Here is a 10,623-nt window from a genome sequence, read left to right as displayed (position 1 = left end):
CTAATCTCGTATTTCTAAGATAAGAGGTAGTGGGTAGCGGTTCTTAATAGTTATATCGTTAAGTTATCGATAATCGATATATAGTCGTAGTTTACCGTTTTTTTTAGTATAAATAGGATCGGGTATCTTGCCGGTGATTATAATACTTTAATATAGCCTTTTACTAGTATCTCTTCGAGATATTCTTCTAAGGTATCTAATTCCTTCTAGTTTAGCCCGTAAATTAGAAAGAATTTTAGGTGTATCCCTTCCTTTAGGGGTATCTTGTGATTATAGTGTCGGTGTTTCGGTAATCCGGTCTTTAGATTTTCGGTAAATAGCTTTCCGTATTTACGGTATTCTAGTAATACCTTAACGAGTCTATTATAATTACTTATTACTAGTCCTTTTTCTGCTTAGACGATCTAGTAGATTTCTTTAATAATATTAGTTACGTGTCGGTGGTTATGCTATCGCTGCTATCTTAAAGTCTTTCGTACTTCCTTCGCCTTAGTCCCTGACTTCTAGCGGCTGTCTAAGTCTCCCTAAGGCTCTTTTATCGGTAAGTCTTTCTGCTATTTTCGACGGATATTAGGATCGGGTAAGGTTTCCTTTATAGTCTCCTACTTACTCTTTAATCTCCACTAAAGCTAGCTAAGCTTCTAGTCTATATCGGGATTCTATTCGTTAAACTATAGTTCACTAAGGATAATATCCTTATAACCTATATCGTATATATCGAACTTTATTATTCTAGTCTTATTCTGGATTTTAACCTAAAGGTATATAGTCTCCTGGTTAATAATAACTTCTTCGTAGGACTGGTTCTTTCCCGTATACGGAGTAATCTTATACTCCTCTTCTAGGCGTTTTCTAACCCAGGGAATAGAGAACTTTCTTACGGCTGCCGGTAAGATAAAGTTTCCTGCTACGCCTATATCTAATAATACGTTTATCTCGTATTTATTAAGTCGTATTCTAATATAATAATACCCTATACTGCTACGTGTTATAGAGTATATCTATTAAATGCCTCTCGTATACTCCTAGCGATAGTATACTCCTAGTTTTTTACCCGTTTAGCTCGGTATTTAAGGGATATTTCTTTATCTAAGAACCCGTACTGGATTAAGAGCCGTTCTATTTATCGTAGGCGTTTATTAAGGGTCTAGAAGCGTGACTCCTAAGCTCCTTAGTCTTATTCTAGTTATCGGATTTTCTTAGAAGCGTGTATTATGTAGCTAGTAGTATTATATTCGTCTAACTAGTACTCGTAGCAGTTATACCTAGGTAGTTAATCGTCCGATCCTTATAGGCTTATTATTAGGTCGGTAAGAGTATCTTGGCTTTCCTAAGCGCGGTAAAGTCGCTAATATATAGTTTGCTGCTATTCCCCGCTAGTGTTTGTGGGTATCCTATAGTAGGCGTTATCGAAGTTAAGTTTAGTGAAACGAATTTAGTGGGTCTATCTAAGGGGTTCTTCCGTGAGCTAGTCGAGTATCCGTAGCTAGATAGTTTCCTCCTTAATTAGGTCGGCTGCTTTTATGGGTTAACACTGGAAGTTCGTGTTATTATCCGGGGTTTTATCGGACTCCGTTTCCTAACCTTACTCTTCGAGTTTAGCGATTCTTTCTCGGGTACGATCTCCTTCCTTCTAGGTTTCTAAGATCTGCTTCTGCCTCTTAGCTTCTTCTTTCGGCCCTCCGTATTTTTAAAGGATTTCTGCGATAGTTTATAAAGCTAGTTTATCCTTATCCTAGTCAGGGATCTTAAGGCAATAATCGTTATCGTACTCGTTACTAGATACTATAGTAAGTATCTTCTAGGGTCTCTTAGGATAGTACCTAGCTCCGTCTTTCCCTGATTAGTATACTAGATAATAGTTATCGTAGCAGGTTACCTAATAGAGGTTAATATATAGTATTTCGTCCCTATGAATTTCCAGGTATTTAATAGCGTTAATTTCCTTCTAGGGTCTTTCTTTCTCGATCGTATTTACTTATCGTTATAGTCGTTCTTTCTTAGGCTTATAATAGTCGCGTGCGTAGTAACCTAGCCTATTATAGTTATAATACTTAACTTTTATTATATCCCTTTTACCCTACTTATCGCTTTATCGGTTAATATTATCGAGCTCTATAAGTCCACTATAGTATCTATATAAGGTGTTTCCGAACTAGTATAAGTATAATTATTTCTTCTTCGAATTAGCCGTGTAGAACGGAACGCTTATTTAATACTTCTTCTAATAGCGTTATTTATAATTCTAGTTATCGATACGAATTACTATCACGGTATATTCGCTAAATATCTTAGGTCGGTCTAATCGGTATAGTTTATCCTTTACTTCTTCCTTAAGTCCTTAGTAGTACCGATCTATAAGGGGCTTATCCGGGTAGCTAAGCTTTAATAAGATTTACTAGAATCTTATAGTATAGTCCGTAGCTAACTTAGTCTAATATAGCTAGCTTAGTTATTCGGCCGCGACTCTTTCCTTATCAGGCTGGCCGAAGATAGCGTTAAGTCTTGCGTTATATACTATAACTAGAGAATATATTAAGAAGATAGGAGCACTACGGAGGCTCGTAATACCCCTCTCGAACCGCCTATAATATATACTATAACTATAAAACAGTTTTCAGAGAACAAGCGCTATATTTAGTATATATTAAATTTAAGAGATAGTAAACCTTTGAATAATTATAGATAGCAAGTAAATTAATCTTCTGCCTTAAATCCTCCTTTACTCTATTATAACTACTACGCCGGAAACGTCGCGCGCCCTAAAGATATTCTTAGCGAAACTCCGACGATATAGAGATATAGTCCATAGGAAGCTACGCGATATTCACGATAATTACGGTACCGACGTGTACTTAGTAATCCGCTACCGTGGTAAGTTCTACTATTTCGCCGCCTTAGACGATAAGAACTTCCCCCCGCTAGTATCCTAAATTATAAGTTCGACTAGCCGACTAAGTAAGTATTCTAATTCTAATATTAAGTAAAGAATAAGCTATCCTATACTAGAACTTTACTCCCCGAGTAGCCTAAGATATAGGATTATAGTAAGGGAAGACTAGGGATCTATAGATAGGTCTAGAGTATATAGAGAATTTAAATACTATCGGTTCTAATTATTTATAACTCTTAAAGGTGCGATTATATACTTATAAGTAACTGGAACGCGATAGTAATACGGTTAGGCGACCTAAGAAACGGGCTAATAATAAGGGTATATAATAAACCAGGAGACTATATTCGAAACTAAGAACTAAGTAGTATTATACTATAATACTATCTAAGTTTCTAGAGGTAAGACGGGCGAAGAGCCTAATAATATTTTTATAGCTATAAGGCCTATATTCTGCTTCGGCGAATATAATATCCCGCTCCGGTATAGTATACTCGAGGATCGTTATCCGTATCTCCTTTATAAACTTATTATCGCCGTATACTGCCCGGGTTAGTAAAGCTTTATTTTAAGTGAATAAGAGACGTACTTAGTATAATGCTTCGCCCTGGATATCGAGTTTCTTAGCGAATCTCTTAAGAGAGAGTCTTAATATTAAGTGTGTTTAGCACTTTCCAGTACGACGATAGCGTAAAAGGATAAGGACTATCTCGGGGCGTAGGGTATACGCACTAGACCGAGATAAGCGCCTTACCGCGGTTAGTCGAGCTAGAGTAGGGAGAGGGAAGTGGCTTATATTATCTAGGTCCGGATCTAAGTCCTGGAGAGATCTTAGCTTATTAGATACCTAGCTATCCTACGTATTATGCTTAAGGTACTAGATTAAATCGACTCTAGCGGTGGTATCGCGACAGACGAATACGGTTAAGTCACGAAGATATAAAGATTCGTCGCGGACTTAGTCGTTATAATGCTTTTAGCGGGCCAGTTTAAGCGTATAGAGCAAAACGCCGATAATGTCTATACCTTTAGCTATAAGAATAACCGTCTTAAACTTATAGAGCCCGAGACGAGAGCTATACGGGCCGTCGAGTAAGACTCGGTTTCTAGGTTTTAACGCGGCTATTAAGCCTTGCCGGGATACTAGAAAGGTAAGGCTAATAGCTTTAACGGACGCTTTCGTGTCGGATAATACTGTTTTTCCGGATAATACTGCTACGTCGTATAACAGGACTATTAGTCTTTAGCCGTGGAGTAAGTTATAGAAGGGAAAAGACCCTAGTAAGTAGACGTAAAAGTAGTATCCCGGGAATACTCTAATCGGCTTATTTATTACCACCCCGAAGTATTTAGCTTCTTACTTCCCCCCTCGCTTATCTATAACCCTACTACGGCCCGCTTACCGGATAAATCTAAAGATATAAGACGAGATCCAGAGGCCCTATAAGGTATAAACGACCGCCCTGCTTAGCGCTAATACACCTAGGGAGTAATACACTAATCCTCCTATAATACCTAGGTATAAAACGATATAAAGCCTGCTAGACTATTAGCCTAGGAGTTTCCTAGCGATCTATAAAGAGAAGAGGAAAATAGTTATAAGGCTCCCCCCGGCCTATTTAAAGTCAGCTAAGGTAAGGTCCACGAAGAGGAAGACGTATAATATAGCTAGAGAGGGTTAGCGTATCTACACTTCGCTCTTAGCGTAAAACTAATACCCTATAAAGAATGGCTTAGATAGTGGTAACGCGACCGGCCTAGTAATAAATAAGGTAGTATATCAGGAGGGAGATATTAAAGAAATCGAGGAAAGAATATATGCTGCCTCCTAAGAAGGCGATTATCAGGTTAACGGACGCTACCGTCGTAGATCTCCTAGAGAGGTCTCGCGAATTATTATTAGAGAAGCTAAGCGCCTAGCCGTTAACCGTAAAGTACAGGAGCAGAATATAACTTTAGTTCCTGGTTATATCGGGCTAGGAGCCACGTCTAATAAATAGGGAATATCGGAAGCGGGCGAGATAACCTCTAAGAAATCTCGAAGCGTAGGAGGTAAATAAGATAGTGACGATAATAAGGAACGTAATAGTAAATATACCGTATATAGTGATTAGGTATATAAGTAAGGGATCTATAGTATAGTGGTGGTCTATACGCACCCAGGTGCTAGGCCAAGTCCCCAGGCGGCTTAACTAGCTAACTAGAGAGCTTAAGTACCTAATCTTATATCGCCGATAAAGCGAAAGCCGGGAAATAGTAAACGGTTCCTAGCCTACTATAGCGCCTAAGTATTCGCTAGCGGCGCTTATATACAGGCCTAAAATAGTTTACCGCTAACGGCGCTTACTAATAACCTAAGCGCTATTACTACGCTCCTCGCTAGGTATAGGTAAGCTTATAAAACGTATATATATAAAGGAAAGGCAACCCCCTAAAATCGAATTCTATAATTAGTAAACTATATCCTATAAAGCTCTTAAGGTCCTTCTCGTCTTTCTACCAATACCTACTACTTTTCCTTATTAAGTAATATAGCTCCTACTCGCGAGCTCTTTAACTATGCCCCTTACACCGTTAATACTCGTAAGCTCTTTAACTATACCCGTCGCGCTATTAATACTCGTATAAGTAGTATTATAAAGAAGATAACTGCCCTTAGAAAAATTAACGGTGCGCGCGTCTTAATCTATATCGAAATAAAAGAGGCGGAGAAAGTTCTGTTCAAAACTCACGATAATATCGACTTAAGCTATCTCGGCCACCTTACCACCTATAGGCCTAACCAATTCGAATACGTGGCGGAATAAGAGTCCGGCATAACCACCCCTAAGCCGATAATGCCGCCGTAGGCTCGAACTTCCTCTAAAGATCTCCGTATCGACGGCCTACGACCAGGAAAACTCTTATTATTAGTTAATCTATCTAGGAAAGCGCCTCCGTCGCCGCCCTTTAGTTAGTTTAAGTGAGTGGACGCTAGGCGAGGGCTTTATAGGGTATAAAGCACGTACGCGTACTTCTCTTAGGTTATATACTTAATAACTATATTACTTAATTTAAATTTTATCTATACTAACTACTTTACCCCGCCCTTTCTAAGTGCGTGACTCCTAATATAATTCTCCTATAAGACCTAATCCTTAACCAGGTACGTTAATAAAGATACTTAATATTCTGGCTTAAAAGTACCGCGCCTAATAGTCTTTTAGGTTCCTCGTAGAAGACTTCCGCGCTGCTATTAATATATTCTATAATCCCGTTCTATCTACACGGATAATAGGGCTAGTAGTAGTTATTATTAGGAGGAATTATATAGTATTCTGTTAATCCGTATAAAAGAAAACCCCCGAGTTTACCCTTATCCTATTATATAACGACGAATAACTATCATAACCTCGTTAATCCTTTAGAAATTAGCCGTATTATAAATAACGTCCTTCTAAGTCTCTTCCGGCGTTAAGAAGATCCAGGTTCTGTATAGATCGGATAAGGTCTTCTGATAACGGGCGTTCCGGCTTTATAGACGAGCGTAGAGGTATAGGCGGAGGATATCGTTTAGGTATTAGGAATATAACTCGCTTAGACTTACACCTACTAGGTTTATAGACTCCGTCGTGGGGGATAGCCGGTTAGCGACGTATATTATCGTTAAGGGCAGCGATTCTTTAGTAACGTAGAACCTCTCCTTATATGCCTTATATGCTAAAGGGGCGATATCTCTTATCCGGCCGTATATACCGGACGCGGTAGCGGAGCCAGTTATAGGCGGCACTGCGCGGGCTTTTATCTATAGTATAAGGGGAGAGGTTACGGGAAATAAAGGGATATAGAGTCGGGAGGCGAGGAGATTCCTTTTTAGCCTAAGTTTAGCGTAGTTCGGATAAAGTACGGCGAGGTATATTAATAAATACTTTACGTCCGATCTAGCTTTCCTAACGTTTATATTATAATATAGTTATTTTATAGGATTATTACGCGCCGACTATAACCGGGGGGGGCTCCTAGTCTATATTTAGTTTTTAGATTCTAGTATTTATTTTTTAGAATTCGAAGCCTTCTCTTCCTATAAATTATCTATAAAAATAAGGTACACTTTATAAATATATATCTTAGGGGGGCTATATAGTAACATAGACCAAAACAGCCCCAACTGTAATAATACAGACCCCACTAGCCTCTCACCAAGGCACCCTAGCCCCTAAAAAGGAAGGTAATAACACCGATAAGAAATGGCCTAACTAGCGAATTCAGTATAAGCTTCTTACACTTATATATAACGATAACTTACCCTATACCAGGGACTACTAGCGCGATAACTATATTAATACTCTTAAGAATAATAGGGTAGCCTACGACGAAAACTAGAGAATCGCGAAAAAAGTAAACTATTAGTATAATAACGTCTCTAATCTAAGCGCGGGTAGCGAGGGCGAGACGAATAACTAAACTAGCGAGGCTAATCGCCCTTAAGATAGCGTTAACTTAGGTTAAGAAGGCTAAGCAGACTCGGGTAATAGCGACTTAGGTTAGAGTAACGATACTACCGCGTAGACCGCGACCACGGAGAGGTAAGGCCTAGGTAATAAACCTATTACGTATACCGTAGCTATAAAGACGTAAGACGAGGATAGCGACCCTATAGCGTAAACCACGGCCACGAAGATATATACCCAGGGTAATAACCCTACCGCGTAGACCGCGGCCACGGAGTAAGGCTAAGGCAGTAAACTTATCACGTATACTATAGCTATAGAGATATAAGACAAGGACGGCGACCCTATTATATAAACCACGGCCATGGAGACGTATACCTAGGATAATAACCCTGCCGCGTAGACCGCGGCCACGGAGATATAAGGTTATAGCTATAAAGACCGAGAGCGACTAAAGTATATTCTTAAGTATTAGCCTACGGTCCGACGAAGGGAATATATTCCTGCTAAGGAAGATATAATAGAAGTAGCGAACTGGATTAAAATTCGAGACCCCGAGGACCTAATAAAAGAGGTAAACGCCTAGATTATTAGGAGAAATCTAAGGCGTCTAAAGTGGTTTGCTATTACTCTGGATAGTAAAAACCCGGCTTTCCCTAATCTCTAAAGGGGTTATTAGCTAAACTCCGCCGACTATCTAGGGGTGCTCGACGAGTATATAAAATATAGCGATAATATTATCCTTTTAAGGGGGGACGTAAGCACGCTAAGATCTTATAAGAGTCCGGAGGATTTTAAGCTTAACCTGGTTCTAAAGATGCCCTAGGGTAAGCTGTTTTATATAGATACCCTAGGTTCGGTAAACGGGTATACTATATTAATAATCTCTAAGACGGCGATAATTAAGAAATAAAGGAAACCGGATACTATTAATCTCCTAGAAACATAAGCGGAAGATACTAGATAGGATAACTTCTTAAAGAGTTATCGATTATAGGATAGGATCCGAATAAGGGCTATAAGGCAGTAGTAGTTTATATTTGGTTTTATTACGCTTTGCTATTCTGCTTTATTATTTCGAAAGTTTTAGTATAGGCAGGTCCCCTGGCTTTCTAGAGTGATTTCTAGTGGATTTTAGAAGTAATAATAGTTTAAGAATATCCTAGTCTTAGTCTATATATTTAACCCGTACTATAGCGTCTCTACCCCGTATTATAGTATCTCTACTATACTAAGGTAAGGAGCGGGCTAGCTAACTTAAGTATAATATTAGTATAGTCGATAACGCGTGGGTAGATATCGCCGTGTATCCCTAGTCTCTAATACGTTAATACGTGGTCCCGGAATTAGTTAAGCTATTCGCTGGCTTCCGCTAGACTAAGATATCTAAGTCCCTTCCGCGGAAGATTATAAGTGATCGATCTCTACCGTTAAGTGCGAGTATAGCCCCTTTCTTAATAGGAAATCCCTAGTTAAGCTATAGTCGGATAGCGACTCGTCCCTAAATTAGTTAGTCTAAGGCCTAGAATCCTATAGAAATAGATAAGTTAGGTATTAAAAAGGCACTTCTGATATACTTAGTCTATATATCCGTATATCCCTTAGCTAATCCCGGTCGCTTAATTAAGTATTCGATTTAAATCTAATTCGATTATACCGGTCTCGCCGTCCTATACTAAGAAATTCGCTTTAAGAGCTAAGTATCCCTAGTTAATAGTCGTCCGTCGCTAGGTAGCTACTTATTTTTTATAAACTTCTATCTATAATATCTTTCTCTCTACGAGATTAAGCACTAGTAGCCCTTAGTCTCTTACCTATCCCTATTACGATACGTATTAGAATATATTAGCATTTTCCAGTGCTTAAGCATATAACCTTTAATATAAACCCTTAGCTATTCCCTATAATCTATACGGTATTCGAGATTATATTCTATATATCCTCCGTTACTTACTTAGTGATTTTTATCTTAGGCCTGCTAGATAAGAGATTTTCCTCGGTTAGTCTCTATCTAATAACTACTTCTAACTATATAGCCGAGGTAAGTCCCTTCCTTACTAAAAGCCTCGTACCTAATATATCTCTAGAAAGCTATATAGGTCGCGGTAAGCTAGATAAGGAGGTTTATTATAGTAGAATAACTAGCTAGTCTTTTATTCTCCGGGGTACTCGTACTAGTTATATTACGACTTAAACCGGGATAGAAGCGTAACTCGGTTATCGTGGGCTATATTAACTTATACCTTTTATTTTCCACCGCTATTATCGTTATATTAGTACGGAAAGATCCTCGCTACTAGCGAAAATAGCTTAAGCTTATACTTATCGCTACCGCCCTGATTATTAACTTTATTTCTATAATTCCCGCCCTTAAGATATACTTCCTCTTTATAAGTAGTATACTAAAGACCGTAATATCAGAGCTAATGTCCTAGATCCTCTTATATATATCGACCCCTATTAGCGTTTTACGTCCCCGTGAGCCCTTTAGGTATACTATAATATCTATCGTGATACAGAATTTATAGCGCTATAACTTGTCCCGAGGAATTATTAAAGGAGGATTAAGCGTTTACTAGTAAGATAATATGCGGAGCTTAAATAGCTTTAGGCTCTGGATAGGGCTTAGTCTATCCACGGAGTAGCCCTAAGGTGATAGTGCTTATCGTCGCCTAGAATTCGATAGAGGACGTGTAGAGTAAAGCCGCGGCGAGGTAGCCTAGAGTCCGCTTTAGTATACCTTATTCGCGATAGTAATAGGTGTTAACCCCCTTTACGGTACACGGTATATAGTATAAGAATAAGGATCTGGTAGATTAGGTATAGCTATCCGGCGGGGATAGGATCTACGAACTGTATGAGAAATCTTAATATCCTAAATTCATTATCAGGGCCTAAGAGATGTATATTCTAGCTACTTATAGACGTAATTAGGTGGCTCGGATATTATAAGAAGATTACTGGGCCTGATAAATAGCCTTAGTGCTTATAGCGCTATTTAAGGCAGCACCTATATACTACTGATATAAAGGGAAATTCCCGACTTATAGATCTTTGTCCGATACTAAACTATATCCTGCTATAGACTATGACTGGTAATTAGGCACTAATTCTTGAAAGCAGCTATTATAAAACAGTAAATTAGTCCTGTCGTGATAGTAAAGACGTGATAAACTGACTAATAAGTATCGGAGAATAGTAGCGAAACGCGGCGATTTTACTAGTAAGGTTACCCCGGAGGCGTTTTAGTACTAGTAAGGTGGTGAATAGCTTACTAGGCGATAATATATTTCCCCTTTC

The sequence above is a fragment of the Sodiomyces alkalinus genome (assembly GCF_003711515.1).
Source record: "Sodiomyces alkalinus F11 unplaced genomic scaffold SODALscaffold_5, whole genome shotgun sequence".
Lineage (NCBI taxonomy): Eukaryota > Fungi > Ascomycota > Sordariomycetes > Glomerellales > Plectosphaerellaceae > Sodiomyces > Sodiomyces alkalinus.
Note: the sequence above shows the minus strand (reverse complement) of the source record.